The 14,185-nt window shown below is 37.9% G+C and overlaps 1 protein-coding gene and 1 long non-coding RNA gene across 2 annotated transcripts in view; one reads left to right on the forward strand and one right to left on the reverse strand.

Annotated features, from left to right (window-relative positions):
• LOC123614742 (uncharacterized) overlaps positions 1 to 9,504 on the forward strand; it is a 36,965-nt gene extending 27,461 nt beyond the window's left edge. Inside the window, exon 3 of the long non-coding RNA XR_006722210.2 lies at positions 8,296 to 9,504. This is a non-coding gene — a long non-coding RNA (uncharacterized LOC123614742). The remainder of the gene's footprint in view (positions 1 to 8,295) is intronic.
• SLC35G2 (solute carrier family 35 member G2) overlaps positions 1 to 9,638 on the reverse strand; it is a 32,036-nt gene extending 22,398 nt beyond the window's left edge. The window contains exon 1 of the mRNA XM_010947701.2: positions 9,499 to 9,638. The gene's annotated coding sequence lies outside the window, so the exon portion shown is untranslated. The remainder of the gene's footprint in view (positions 1 to 9,498) is intronic.
• Between the last annotated feature and the right edge of the window lie 4,547 nt (positions 9,639 to 14,185).

Genomic DNA, 14,185 nt, shown 5'->3' on the forward strand with positions numbered 1-14,185 from the left:
GTTATAATCCTTGACATGAAGTATCACTGTGAGTTGCATATGTAACACTAACCCCTGATAAAGTGTTACTGCTCCAAGAACAGAGATTACTTCTTTATCTTCTTCTTGGTACCCCCAGGCCTTAGGGCAATACCAGACTTAACAAAAGCTGGGAGAATGAATGAGTCCTCTGGCATAGTTGGCCCACTTTGGAGAAAGTCACCCTTTTAACCAGAGACCTCTAATTCTGAGTCTAATTAGTCGTGGTGAGGAGCTTTGGTTGCCACAGTTCTGCAACCTAACTCTCTTCTGTCTCTTAACTCTAAATTAAGGGAATCCAAGAAGTAATGTGAGTATCTGGCTTTAGTCCATCACGACCCTCAGCAGCCTTATATACCTTTGGGATCCTCACCACCATTTAAAACAATGGCTCAGTCAGATTTACACAGAAACCAGAGGCAAAATAAATTAGAATTCGATTACCTAATATTTCTACTTTCCTTCAAGTTTTTAAAGTAAAAGTCAGAGTTCAGTAAAGTTGCTGATATTTTGGGGTCCTAAATAAAAGGAAAGAGACACAAAGCAAGTGATTTTGATAAGTCAGGAAATGATTAAATGAAACAGGCATGTGGATTGAGTTCATATATAATTATAAATATGAAATAGTGTTAACTGCACATTATATATGCCCATTGATCATGTACAATTCTCCTACAGTGGTGACTTTAAGAGAAACCAGAGTGAATAAGTATTTAGCATGTATAATGTTATATAAGTGCCAAAAATTTTAATTATATATGTATATTAACATTTATAGGGCAAAATAAAGTTTTGGTCCACTGAAGAAAAAAAGCTCAGGGATCTCAGCTCATCTCTGAGATTCCCCTACCAAGTAGAAGGGTGTTTCCTATGTCCAGACTAGAGGTAGATGGATGAAAAGTGAGAAAGGAGGGGCAATGGGATGAATATCAGTCTCCTTCCCACACTCAAGCCAGTGGCCAAGACACAGTGACTTTTAAAGCAACATTTTGGTTACTTAGAGAATTTATTGTTAAGGGCAGAATGACAAAAAACAGAAACAAAAACAAACTGTGTGGTGATAGAGGATACTATGCCTGATTCTATAATCAAAATAAATGCAGGAGAAACATGAAATAAGAAGGAGGATATAGCAGTGACCCATAACATCCTGGAATTGTGACTTACCAGAGTGTTTAAGAATATCATCCCTGGATCATGTGGTAGGTCTATTTTTAGTCTTTTGAGGAATCTCCATACTGTTTTCCACAAAGACTGCATGAACCTGCATTCCCACCAACAGTGTAGGAGGGTTCCCTTTTCTCCGCACCATCTCCAGCATTTATCGTTTGTGGACTGTTGAATGATGGCCATTCTGACTGGTGTGAGGTGATACCTCATTGTAGTTTTGATTTGCATTTCTCTGATAATTAATGATATTGAGCATTTTTTCATGTGCTTTTTGATCATTTGTATGTCTTCCTTGGAGAATTGCTTGTTTAGGTCTTCTGCCCATTTTTGGATTGGGTTTTTTTTTTTTTCTTATTGAGTCGTATGAGCTGCTTATATATTCTGGAGATCAAGCCTTTGTCGGTTTCACCTGCAAAAATTTTCTCCCATTCTGTAGGTTTTCTTCTTGTTTTACTTCTGGTTTCCTTTGCTGTGCAGAAGCTTGTAAGTTTCATTAGGTCCCATTTGTTTATTCTTGCTTTTATTTCTTCTAGGAGAAAATTTTTGAGATGTATGTCAGATAATGTTTTGCCTATGTTTTCCTCTAGGAGGTTTATTGTATCTTGTCTTATGTTTAAGTCTTTAATCCATTTTGAGTTGATTTTTGTATATGGTGTAAGGGAGTGTTCTAGCTTCATTGTTTTACATGCTGCTGTCCAGTTTTCCCAACACCATTTGCTGAAGAGACTGTCTTTATTTGTTTGTTTGTTTGTTTTTATTAAGTTGTGTGAGCTGTTTATATATTCTGGAAGTCAAGACCTTGCCAGTCTCATCATTTGCAAATATTTTCTCCCATTCCGTAGGTTGTTGTTTTGTTTTATTTATGGTTTTCTTTGCTCTGCAAAAGCTTATAAGTTTAATTAGGTCCCATCTGTTTATTTCTATTGCTTGGTTAAACTGCCGTAGGAGAACATTGCTGAGATGTATGTCAGATAATGTTTTGCCTATATTTTCTTCTAGGAGATTTATAGTGTCTTGTTGTATGTTTAAGTCTTTAAGCCATTTTGAGTTTACTTTTGTGTATAGTGTGAGGGAGTATTCTAACTTCATTTATTTACATGCAGCTGTCCAGTTTTCCCAACACCATTTGCTGAAGAGACTGTCTTTATTCCATTGTATGTTCTTGCCTCCTTTGTCAAAGATCAATTGACCAAAAGTTTGTGGGTTCATTTCTGGGCTAACTAAAAATAGACTTACCATATGATCCAGCAATCCCACTCCTGGGCATATATCCAGAGGGAACCTTAATTCAAAAAGACATCTGCACCCCAATATTCATAGCAACACTATATACAGGAGCCAAGACATGGAAACAACTTAAATGTCCATCAACAGATGACTGGATAAAGAAGTTGTGGTATATTTATACAATGGAATACTACTCAGCCATAAAAAATAAAATAATGCCATTTGCAGCAACATGAAAGGCCCTGGAGAATGTCATTCTAAGTGAAGTAAGCCAGGAAGAGAAAGGAAAATACCATATGATATCACTCATATGTGGAATCAAAAAAAAAGAACTTATTTACAAAACAGAAACAGACTCATAAACAAAGAAAACAAACTTATGGTTACCAGGGGGGAAGAGGGTGGGAAAGGATAAATTAAGAGTTCAAGATTTGCAGATACTGACTGGTATATATAAAACAGATAAACAAGTTTATACTGTATAGCACAGGGAACTATATTCAATATCTTGTAGTAGCTTACAGTGAAAAAGAATATGAAAATGAATATACGTATATTCATGTATGACCAAAGCATTGTGCTGTACACAAGAAATTGATACAACATTGTAAACTGACTATATTCCAATTTTAAAAAGAAGTAACAACAACAACAACAACAAAAAGAATATCATCCCTGGTACAGAGTGACCTCAGCAAGGAAAATGAGACAAGACTCTCATCACTAATGAAATGTTTAAAACTGCTTGGGGGAAAAAGAGGGCCTGGTTAGAATACAATTAATCCTATCATATTTCCTCACCTACAAATTCTAATCCCAAACCAGAAAGTTATATTTCTACTCAGGTCACCAGGAGGCAAAGACTCAAGCACCTAATAACTAGGGAGGATCTAATACCAATTATGATAACCACAAAATCTCAGATTGCTAGGTAGGCCAACAATTGCTGAGATCAGCTAGGAGATCTGAAGTGTGGATAGCAATACTACCCAACTTAAAAGTTACAGGGCAGGGAGGGGAAATCTAGAGGTGGGGGAGTGGGAAGTACAAACTGTTGAGTGTAAGATAGGCTATAGGGATATATTGTACAACATGGGGGATATAGCCAATATTTTGTAATAACTGTAAATGGAGTGTAACCTTTAAAAATTGTATAAATAAATAAATAAATAAATAAATAAATAAATAAATAAATAAATAAATATTTTAAGTTACTGGGGAATTCAGCTATTCATTTGAATTAAAATATTGTGAAAATTAATTTTACAAGCTCCAGTTAAACCTATGTTTGATTATATTCAGCATATTTACATCTATATATATTCTCTTAACTTCAATAAGTCCTTGAAAAGACCCCAAATTATATAAAAGTATGAAAAAATATATGATTAATTAATCTGTCAAACCCCCTGCCAGTCTCCCCAAATACTATTTTCTTATGTGACTAACTATACTAAGTCCCATTTCTAATAGCTAAAAGAGAATTGTCAGTCATACTAATTAAATGAAACTAGCATAATCATTGCCTCTCTTCAGTTTGGGTCCCTAAGCTCACAACTACCCACTTCCTGACTAGAGCTGACTGACAGGTCTATGAACACAAATAGACAAAGCCTATAAGATCCTGTTTAGAAACAGAACTGGTGACTATCTAAATATAGTGATTCTAAGTTCTAGTCCTTGGTAATTTAACTGTGCTCCTTCTCTCACTAGAGAATATTTTTATAATCTTGGGGTGGGGATTGGGGTGGTGTTCTAAGTGTAACACCAATGTCAAACATCACAAAAGGAAGACTGACAAATCTGACTCCAGGAATATTTAAATCTTCTGTGCAAAAACGATACCAGAAAAAAAATTTAATGACAAACTAAAAACGACAATAACAACAAAGGATCAACATCTTTCATCCAAAATGGGCTTTCAAAAACTCAAGAAAATTGTGCAAAAGCTATGATTAAGTAATTCACAACAAAAGAAGAAATTCAGATAACCAACAAACATATGGAAAGAGGCACAATTTCTATAAAAACTCACAGAAACAAGAATTAAAAGAAGAGTGAAATATCTGTTTTTACCTCTTAGGTAGGGAAAATGGAAAAGGCAGATTATCTTCAATATAATCGAGTAAAGAATCTAGAACATTGTGCACTATTGTTTGCAGAGCAAATTGTTACAAGATTTTTGGAGGGCGGACAATATGCACCAAAATGCAAAATGTGCATTCTCCCAACCCATCAATTTCACTTAGGAATTTACTTTAAGGTAATAACACCATTACACAGAGCTATATAAAAGAATGTTCAACATAACATTGTTTTTATCATCCAAAAGGTGTAAATAATCTAAATGCACTTAAAAATTGGATATTGATTAATTCAATACTTAACATGTATCAAATGGGAAGATATCCCTATCTTATGTGAAAAAATAGAAAAATAGATATAATCTCATTCTATTTATGATATACCAAGCTTTTTAAAAAACATTCTTTTTCTTTACAATTCTCAAAAGTTTCACACACATGATTTCATATAATCCCATAATAACTCTTCCTACCCCTATATTGTCCTTCTTGCTACCCTCTCTCTGGTGGTAACCACTACTTTGTTCTCCATATCTGTCACTTTGCTTCTTTTTTTGTTTTATTCACTAGTTTGTTGAATTTTCTAGATATATAAGTGATATATGATACACCAAGTTTAAGAGGCACATTTTTTCGCATTTCCAAAGTCAAAATGTATCTTATAATTGACATCTTACAATCACTGAAATATATATTTATTTATGAATTAAATAACCCAGAAATATTTATTCCAAACTAATATTCATGGTTACCTGTGGAGACTGGCTTACTAGAGGGCTTTTATTTTCTACCCTGGTATTGTTTCCACTTTTTTTATCATCAGCAATATTTAAAATTTCATCTATAAAAACAATAAAATGATTCTCATTTGGCTGTTTTAAAATGTTTTTAAACCTCGGGAAGAAAATAATACAGAGGAGTTCATCAACACTAAATAACCATTTTTTTGTATTTTGGAAAAAGTTATTTTGATCCATAATGGTTGCCAAAAACCAGTATTTGGGTTTTGTTTTTTCAAGGCATATGGCCAGCCTTATGTGATGCACATTCTTATAAACCTCAGTAACATGAACTCCTAACTTGGCAAAAGTGGACTTTGTCATATTTTCTTTCATCTGCAAAAAACACTCTAAAGAACAGCTCAATTTTTAAAAGATTGCACACTAACAGCTAAAAAATACTACAGACTAAACAGCATTTTAAGTAAAAACACTTTCATTAAGTATTTAGAAATTAAATATATCACATTAAAGGGTTCAAACTGAGTAACATGTTACTCTTCATAGAATGTGGGTTTAAAATAAGTAAAGTACTTCTCACAAAGCCATCTTCAATAGAAGTTTACATCTAGTAGTGAAATGAATTTAACTAAAAACGGAAGTGAGAGTATAAATCTAGAATTTAAAATGTAATCTTTATAAAATCATAAAATATAGTAGATTATCATTAGTACAGAGGGGTGAAAGACTGATGTAAATGTGAGAAATTACAAGGGTAAAAGATATATTTAACTACATAAAAACTGAAATTTTCTATACAGCATAAAGTATCATAAAGTTTAAAAGTAAAAAAGCAAGAAAAAAATTGCAACATACATAACAGTCCTTAGTATACAAAGATCTCTTACAAATAAGGAGAAAATATAAGCACCCCAATAGAAAAATAAAGATATGAACTGGAAACTTACAAAACAAAAATAAGTATGACCAATAAATAGATTAAAGAAGATGCTCTTTTCTGCTTATCCAATTGGAAAATAACCTGATTTTGGTGATAGTGTGGGGATATTGACATTCTAAATCAGTGTTTATACTGGATTATACTGGTATACTTTTCTATAGCACAATCTAGAAACAGAGTTCTAGATTGTTCTAAATGTTTCTTGAATATCCTTATATCTGGTATTACTGTGTATCCTGAAAACATAGTAAAGAATAAAAGAGACAAGAGAGGAGACAGGAAATAATAGAACAAATAAATAAATGTATCAAAAAATAAAATGTACATATCCATAGAACCATCGATTTCACTTCTAGGAGTTTTTTCTAAAAATATAATCAAATAAATGCACAAATGTTTGTTCGAAGACAGTTGAAGAACTATTTAATAACAGCAAAAATTGGAAATACATAAATGTTCATTGTTATTAGACTGTTTAAATAAATTATGTTCTGCCCATATAGTGCACTATTACACAACACTTAATAATGATGACCTCATTTTATATGTATTGGTTTGAAAGATTAATGATGAATTATATAGTGAAAATGTAACCAACAGAAGTTTGGTCTATTTTAAAAGGCATGTGTGTGCACTCCAATGTTCACGGCAGCACTATTTACAATAGCCAAGACATGGAAGCAACCTAAATGTCCATCAGTAGATGAATGAATAAAGAAGATGTGGTCAATATATACAGTGGAATATTAATTACTCAGCCATAAAAAAAATGAAGTGCCATTTGCAGCAACATGGATGGACCCAGAAATTATCATATTAAGTAAAATAAGTCAGACAGAGAAAGACAAATATCATATATCACTTATACATGGAATCTAAAAAAAAATGATATAAATAAACTTATTTACAAACCAGAAATAGACACACAGACATAGAAAACAAACTACAGTTACCAAAAGAGAAAGAATTAGGGGGGAGGGATAAATTAGGAATTTGGTATTAACATATACACACTACTATATCTAAAATAGATAAACAACAAGGACCTATTATATAGCACAGGTAGCTATATTCAATACTTTGTAATAATCTATATGGAAAAGAATCTGAAAAAGAATATATACAGGTATATGTATATGTATAGCTGAATTACTTTGCTGTACACCTGAAACTAACAAATTGTAAATCAACTATACTTCAATTAAAATAAATAAATAAATAAAGTGCATGTGTTTATCTAAAAGAAAATCTGTTTACAGTGGTTTTCTCTGGTTTTATGTATTTCTTTTTTAGGGGGGAGGTAATTAGATTTATTAATTAGGTAATTAGGTTTACTTATTTATTTATTTTTAATTTATGTTTAAATGGAGGTACTGGGAATTGAAGCCAGGACCTCGCACATGCTAAGCACGTACTCTACCACTCTCCCCAGTTTTATGTATTTCTTATCAGCTAAATTTTACAGTGAACATACCTTTTATGAAAGAAAGACCAGAGATATCCAATGTTTTGAAAAATAAATATGTGATCTTTACAGAGTTCACAAACCATATGCCACCAGTATATTTGAAATTGCCAACATAATGTTACATCTTAGCCATATTTTGTTTAGATCATAACTTTCCATAAAATTACTGGCTAGCTGTTGTTCTGTATTAAATTTTCCTCCTTTTTGTTTAAACTTCCTTTAGGAATATCTTTTTGTATCAGTATCAATTTTACACATTTCTAGACTAGCTTTGTTCTGTAATTAAAATGTGCAAATACTTAACTGCTCAGCAAAATAGCCAACACTTTAATCCACAGGTTCTATGACTTGGAAACAGATGATTATGAAAGTTAACGGTTCTGCAGAGTTCAGAAACACTAACGGTGTCAAAAAATAAAGATGGATTACAAAAAGCTCTGGAAAAACATACGACTTGTAGTGTGCGATGGTGCTGGAAAAGGATGAGTGTGTTTACATGTACGTAATGTTTGTATGCATATATACACATACGTGCATCCTACATATGCTATGCATACGCATACATGAGAGTTCATGTTTACGCTCGTCGTGTGTACTCAAATGTAAATAATTAAACTTGTTATTCATATGCTTTATCTGCACCGCCAGGGAGAAACACATTTGCCTTCACGTTATCTTCAGGAAACCAGCATCAACCCATCTGCAAAGGGTTTCAGTGTCGAGCCGGCGCCACTCTGGCCACAGGCTTTGGAGACCGCTATTTCTGGCCAAAGTGGAGTAGACCCTCAAGGCAGGACGCGGCCCTGGAAGCACTGACGAAGGCGCTTGCGACACTTCAGCACCACGGACACAGGCAACCCCAATGAAGTCCTTTAGAGCGGTACAGCCAGCGGAGACCATCCCCTCCCCAGGCGCCCCCCAGCCCTCTCTGCCCAGTGCGTCACTATCTCCGGGCCCTCGACCGTCACTCAGATGCCAGTTTTCGGTCCCGCTACTCGCCAAGCCCGGCAAAAGCCTGGACGAAGATGCAAGTCCGTGCAGCACCCTACTCGCCTGGACAAGATTCTCGTTCCTGCTAGCCCAAGTCACCCTTGCATCCTCCTCTCTCAAAAGAGGCCAAACGGGCGCACCTGGCGTAGAAATCCTACGGCCCATAGGCTGGTCGGGGAGGGGTCATGTTTTCCTCCCCGGAGCTGCCAGAGGCTGAGTGGACTTGCCCTGCGCCTCCAGCCGCCACACTTGGCCGTGGCCTGGCCCTTCCTGCAATACCCCCATGTCCTCGCCTTTCGTTGGGGAAAGATTTCTCCGAACCGTTTATTTTCCGCGAAATCTCAACCCATGTAGACTGGCGTCCGAGAGTCGGTGACAGACAACAAAGTAAAGGAAAATACTAATTCCTGGCCAAATTTCTAAAACCGTCCAGCATTCTTTAAAGTTTTTATTTGAAATTGATCCCATGGCGCCATAGGGATTCACCCTTGTTTGAGAGGGCTCCTGGGCGAGAGGAAAGCTATAGCCCCTGGCCTTTCTCATGGAGGCTGGGGAAGGACCTATTCCTGCGACGGTGGCAGGAAACGGGGGCGCTGGGGCCATGGCTGATGCTGATCCTACCGACCCTGTATCCAGGTTTTCCAAGAGAGCAGTGCAGGGAAGTCTGGGCCCCGCGGCCTCCTAGGCGTGGAGCAGAGCCTTGAGAAGGGGGCGGGGCGCTTCGCCCCCTTCCCGGCCCAACCCCAAAAGAGGGACTCTGCCCCTTAAGTGCCTCGGCTAACAGCTGGTGTGGGGGGCAGCCCGGTAGTCAGGGTCAAGGTCCATTCCGCTGCTGCCGACCGGCTGCTGGGGCCCGGTTACCTGTGTGTCGCGGCGAGGAAGGCGCGCCCAGTGCTCCAGCCGGGGCTGCCCGCTGCCGTGAGCCTGATCCAGGCTCTGAGCCCGCAGAGGCCGCCGCGCGCTTCGCCAGGAAAACCGCGGCCTGGGCGGCTGAGGCCGCCTGGCGGGGCTGGGAGAGGGGCGCCGCCGGCGCGGATACTGCGCCTGCGCTCTCGCGGCTCCCTCCGCCCCCCACCGGCAGGTATCCCGCTTGGAAGACCACGAGGGACCTCCCCTACCCGCGAGGGAGGGTCCAGGCGCCCGGAAGCTGCCTGCCAGGACCCCTTTAGCTTATGGCTTTAGAGACCCGGTTTGAAGCAATCGCCGATCAGCCGGGGTGACGTGGTCCTCTGGAAGGGGGCAGGGAGTCAGCCTCAGTCTATTTCGACCTGTCTGCGTTTAAAAGTCGCAGGTCGATTCCTTGATATTTAATATATGTCTAGCATCAGTAAATCATGATCCGGAAAGGTCTCCAGGCATCCCCGACTTCACTTGGCATTTTACCTATGAGGTCTCTGAGGGAAGGGTCTTGACGTTGAAGAGCTGGTTCCTGGACTCAGGTCTATATACCCTAATCTCATGCTGAATGAATAGTTTCTGGGAAACAGACCTAGTCATCAAGCAATGGACTAGATGGGTCAAGAGGACAGGCAAGAAGGCCATTTCCATAGGCCAGGCAAAAAAGGGTGAGAAGGTGCTTGCTGTGGAAAAAAGATAGGATGTGACTGCTGGTTTTTCCTCTGTCCCTCCAGATTCACTCACTGCCCTGTTCTGTGACTCAGGGCTGATCTGTATGGACTACATCACCTGTCTTCTGGCTTTTGCCTGGTTTGAGCCAATCAGAGGCACGTGTAGAAGATCACAGGGCAAGAAGTTACTCAGGACCTCCCCACTACACTCTCAGAGGGCCACTCTGTTAGCAATGGCTGTATTCTTTATCTGAAGCCATTACTCCAATCTTGTGGCCCACTCCTACAGTTCTTTCTCATTTCTGTTTACCACTTGTTGCCCTTTCCCCTGAAGGCCTGGGGCTGGTAATGGCTCCCAAAGGTTTCTTTTAACCCTGCCCACACCTTTTAAAATAGTCCTTTCGTTAAAATCTCAACTATTCTCTGGATGTGCCATGCCATCTTTATTCTACCATTCCAGGACACAGTAATAGATTTTCCTTCACTGTGGTTGGGAAGATGCATAAGGGAAAAAAAAGTGTGAAAGAAAGATGGGGCATTTAATAGGTGAGATGTCTGCCAGAGTTATCTTGATAGTTCCCTGGGCTCCTGGCAGCCATCATGCTAGGTGGTCTCCCCACTGAGTCCCCCAGCCTGAGGGCATCAAAGACAGTTTGAGTGGACCCAAGAATGAAATTCAGACTACTCATAATCAAGTTGTTCACAAAAGGGCTGGGGACATCTGGGTGTCCAGCATAACAGAACTTTCGGGTGCCTCTTAATGTGAAGAGACAATCTAGATCTTTATGGAGCAAGTGCTGGTGCTCTCTAAACTACAGCTGGGCTGCATTTGAATGAATGATATTCTTAGGACACTTGAAAGAGTCCTGGGCACAGTGTCTGAAAAATGTGTTTATGAAGGAGCTGCTGAGTGAGGCACTTGTGGATGAGAGCCTCCAGCTGTTTCTGTAGAAAACCCTAAAGAATGTTCCCAAAGAGGGAGGAAATAAAAGGCAATAGAGTGAGAAACGGTTGCCAGTAGCAGTCCCTATCAGCTGGGTCGGAATCTAAGACCCGATCATTTCTCCGGCTTGTGAAAACAATCAAACTGGTTTAACTAGTTTAATTCTTTGCCCACATCCCCCTTTAAAAAATACACAGACAAAACAAAACACTGAGATACTACCTTGGCAAAACTTACCCAAAGGGAACCCCAGGAGTAGCTATTTGCAAACAAAATTAATATCCGCTATTTGCACTGAATACAAATGAGACCAGAACAGAAATTTTAACATGAATTTTTAGCCTTTTACTTTTTTGAAGAGGAAGGATCCTTTGTTGTTCAGAAAGCAGTCTGGGCATTAACTGCACTGATCTAGGCAAGGAGTAGAGGTATAGAAGCAAGAGGAGCCTCAGAAGGCTAGGCTTATCCACAAAATTCAGCTAGATTTTGTTTCTCTGGGAGGAAGCTGGGGAGGAAGAGAGCCAGAAAAGTTTTGAGAATGAGAGTGAGAAAAACAAAGACTGACCTGAGTTTAGAGTGATGTGAGTTTAAGAGAAGTTTCTGGGAGATTTGAGAGAGTGAGACTAGGAATTTAGCACAGCTGCCATTCTGAATGACACTAAGAGATACTGAGAAACAGGAAAAAGGATTTTTAGATGTTTTGTTACATGTAATAAATGGAATTCTTTTTTGTGTATGCTGTAATACGAGGACTTTTTTCTGGCAAGTATCAAAAACTCAAACTGATCTAACTGAAAAATCCATAGATAGATAGTTTCAAATATGGCTGAATCCAGGGTGCAAACAACGTCATCAGGATATGGCCACTCCTGTTCTCTCTGTTGACTTCAAAGAGTTTATTCTCATGTAGTGATTTTTTTCCCCACCTCCCCACCTCCCACCTTTCCCCAGTGTTGAGCCTATGTAATCCTTATAGCTAACCAGCCAGTAGAAACAGAGCACTTATTTCCAAGTAGTTCCAATAAAATGTTATTCTGTCTCATTAGCAAATTCTGGATCATATACCCAACCATATGTTTTAGTCTGGGTACAAAGAATGGGGTAGGGGGTCATTTTCCAAAGGAAAATCAAGGCTCTATTATCAGAAGAAACCATAAGGTGATGGGCAGATGGAAAAAGGACAGGTCCACTACTGGTACCTCTCAAAGAAACTTCAGTTAAGATTTATATTGCTTTTCAATTCTTTTTAGTAGTAGACTAGTGTTTCTTTTGAAGACGACATCATGTTGACATGAGCAGCAAGGCAGCTAAAATGTTCTTTCATCCTAAAAAATAAAGTGACGTGTCTTGCTGTTCCTATGGAAGGAGATATCAGAAAAGATTTTTTTCATGTATTTTGTTCTGAGTTTCCATATATACACAGCCTTTATTTAAGTAAAAAGTTTTCTTTTCTGAATCCCAGCAGCGATTAAGATTCCTCAAAGCCAGAAGTTACTACAGTTCCTGCTTACCACTGTGAAAATACAAGTTTCCCATCAGCACTACCACAACTTCACTCTTGCAATCAGACACAAAGCTTGGTACTCATAGCACTAAACATGGGCTAAACAACTAAGAATTGGTTTGTATATTCGCACAGAAGGCACACAATAACACCTCATTTCAGGAGCATTCAGACTTTTATCGACCTCAAGCACCTGGCACACAATCACAAATCTTGAAGTAAGTGAGGCAACTTGCTGAATCAAAGTTCAAGCACTTGCCTTAATCTTCAAATTGTGTGCAAAATAAAGGACACCAACAAAGAGCACAACTATCTGTTTTCCCTCAATCAATTCTTTCTTCGTTACCATTTACTGCTCTATTACCACATTTGCTCACTTTACCAGTTACTAGCTCTGTGCTTCAGATTTCTTATCAGGAAAGGGGATAATAATAACCTACTATCTGGGGCTATTATAAGGATTAAATTAAGTAATACATGTAAAGGGCTTAGGACATTGTCAGGCACCCTGTAAGTACTAAATTAATGTTTGTTACAATTACAGGGGCCAAGAAGTAAATCCCTCTAGATAAGTAAAATGAGTGAAAAAGTCTATATGGAGATCATGTCTGAAAAGCACACTGTATAAGGAGAGTAGCTGTTCAGTTTCAGAGTCCATAAGAAATGTGAATCCAGTGTTGAAAGACCTTCTGTTTTTAAAATACGGGGTAGAAATCTTGATTTTTGTATGAAATTTTCTGATTATTAAAAAGGTAAATGCATTCATGATTTTAAGAAACTCAGCAAACTAGGAATGGAAGAAACTATCTCAGCATAAGAAAGCCTACATAGGAAAGGCCCACAGTTAATATAATATGCAATGGTGAAAGACTAAAAGGTTTTCCTCAGGAATAAGACAAGGATGCCCAATCTCACCACTGCTATTCAACACAGTACTACTATTCTCTTCTAGCAAGAGCAATTAGGCAAGAAGAAGAAATAAATAGCATCCACATTGGAAAGGAAGAAGAAAAGTGATTCTGTTCATAGATGACATGAATTTATACATAGAAAACCATAAATACTCTACAAAAAACTGTTAAAACTAATAAATTAATTTAGCAAAATTGAAGGATATAAAAAGAATGCTCAAAAGTCAATTGCATTTCTATACATTAACAATGAACACTCTAAAAAGGAAATTAAGAAAAACTTCCATTTACAACAACATCAAAAAGAATACTTAGGAATAAACTTAACCAAGGAGATAAAAGACTTGTACTGTGAAAATTACAAAGCACAGCTAAAAGAAATTAAAGGCACAAATAAATGGAAAGACACATAGTGTTCATGGATTTTAAGACCTAAAATTACTAAGATGTCAATATAACACAAAGTGATCTACAGATTCAATGCAATTCCTATTCAAATCCCAATGATGTTTTGCAGAAATAGAAAAATCCATCCTAAAACATATATAGAAACTTATGGGTACCTGAAAACCAAACAACCTTGAAAACAACAAAGTTGAAGGTCTCACACTTCCTGATTTCA

This window comes from Camelus bactrianus, chromosome 1, assembly GCF_048773025.1.
Source record: "Camelus bactrianus isolate YW-2024 breed Bactrian camel chromosome 1, ASM4877302v1, whole genome shotgun sequence".
Taxonomy (NCBI): domain Eukaryota; kingdom Metazoa; phylum Chordata; class Mammalia; order Artiodactyla; family Camelidae; genus Camelus; species Camelus bactrianus.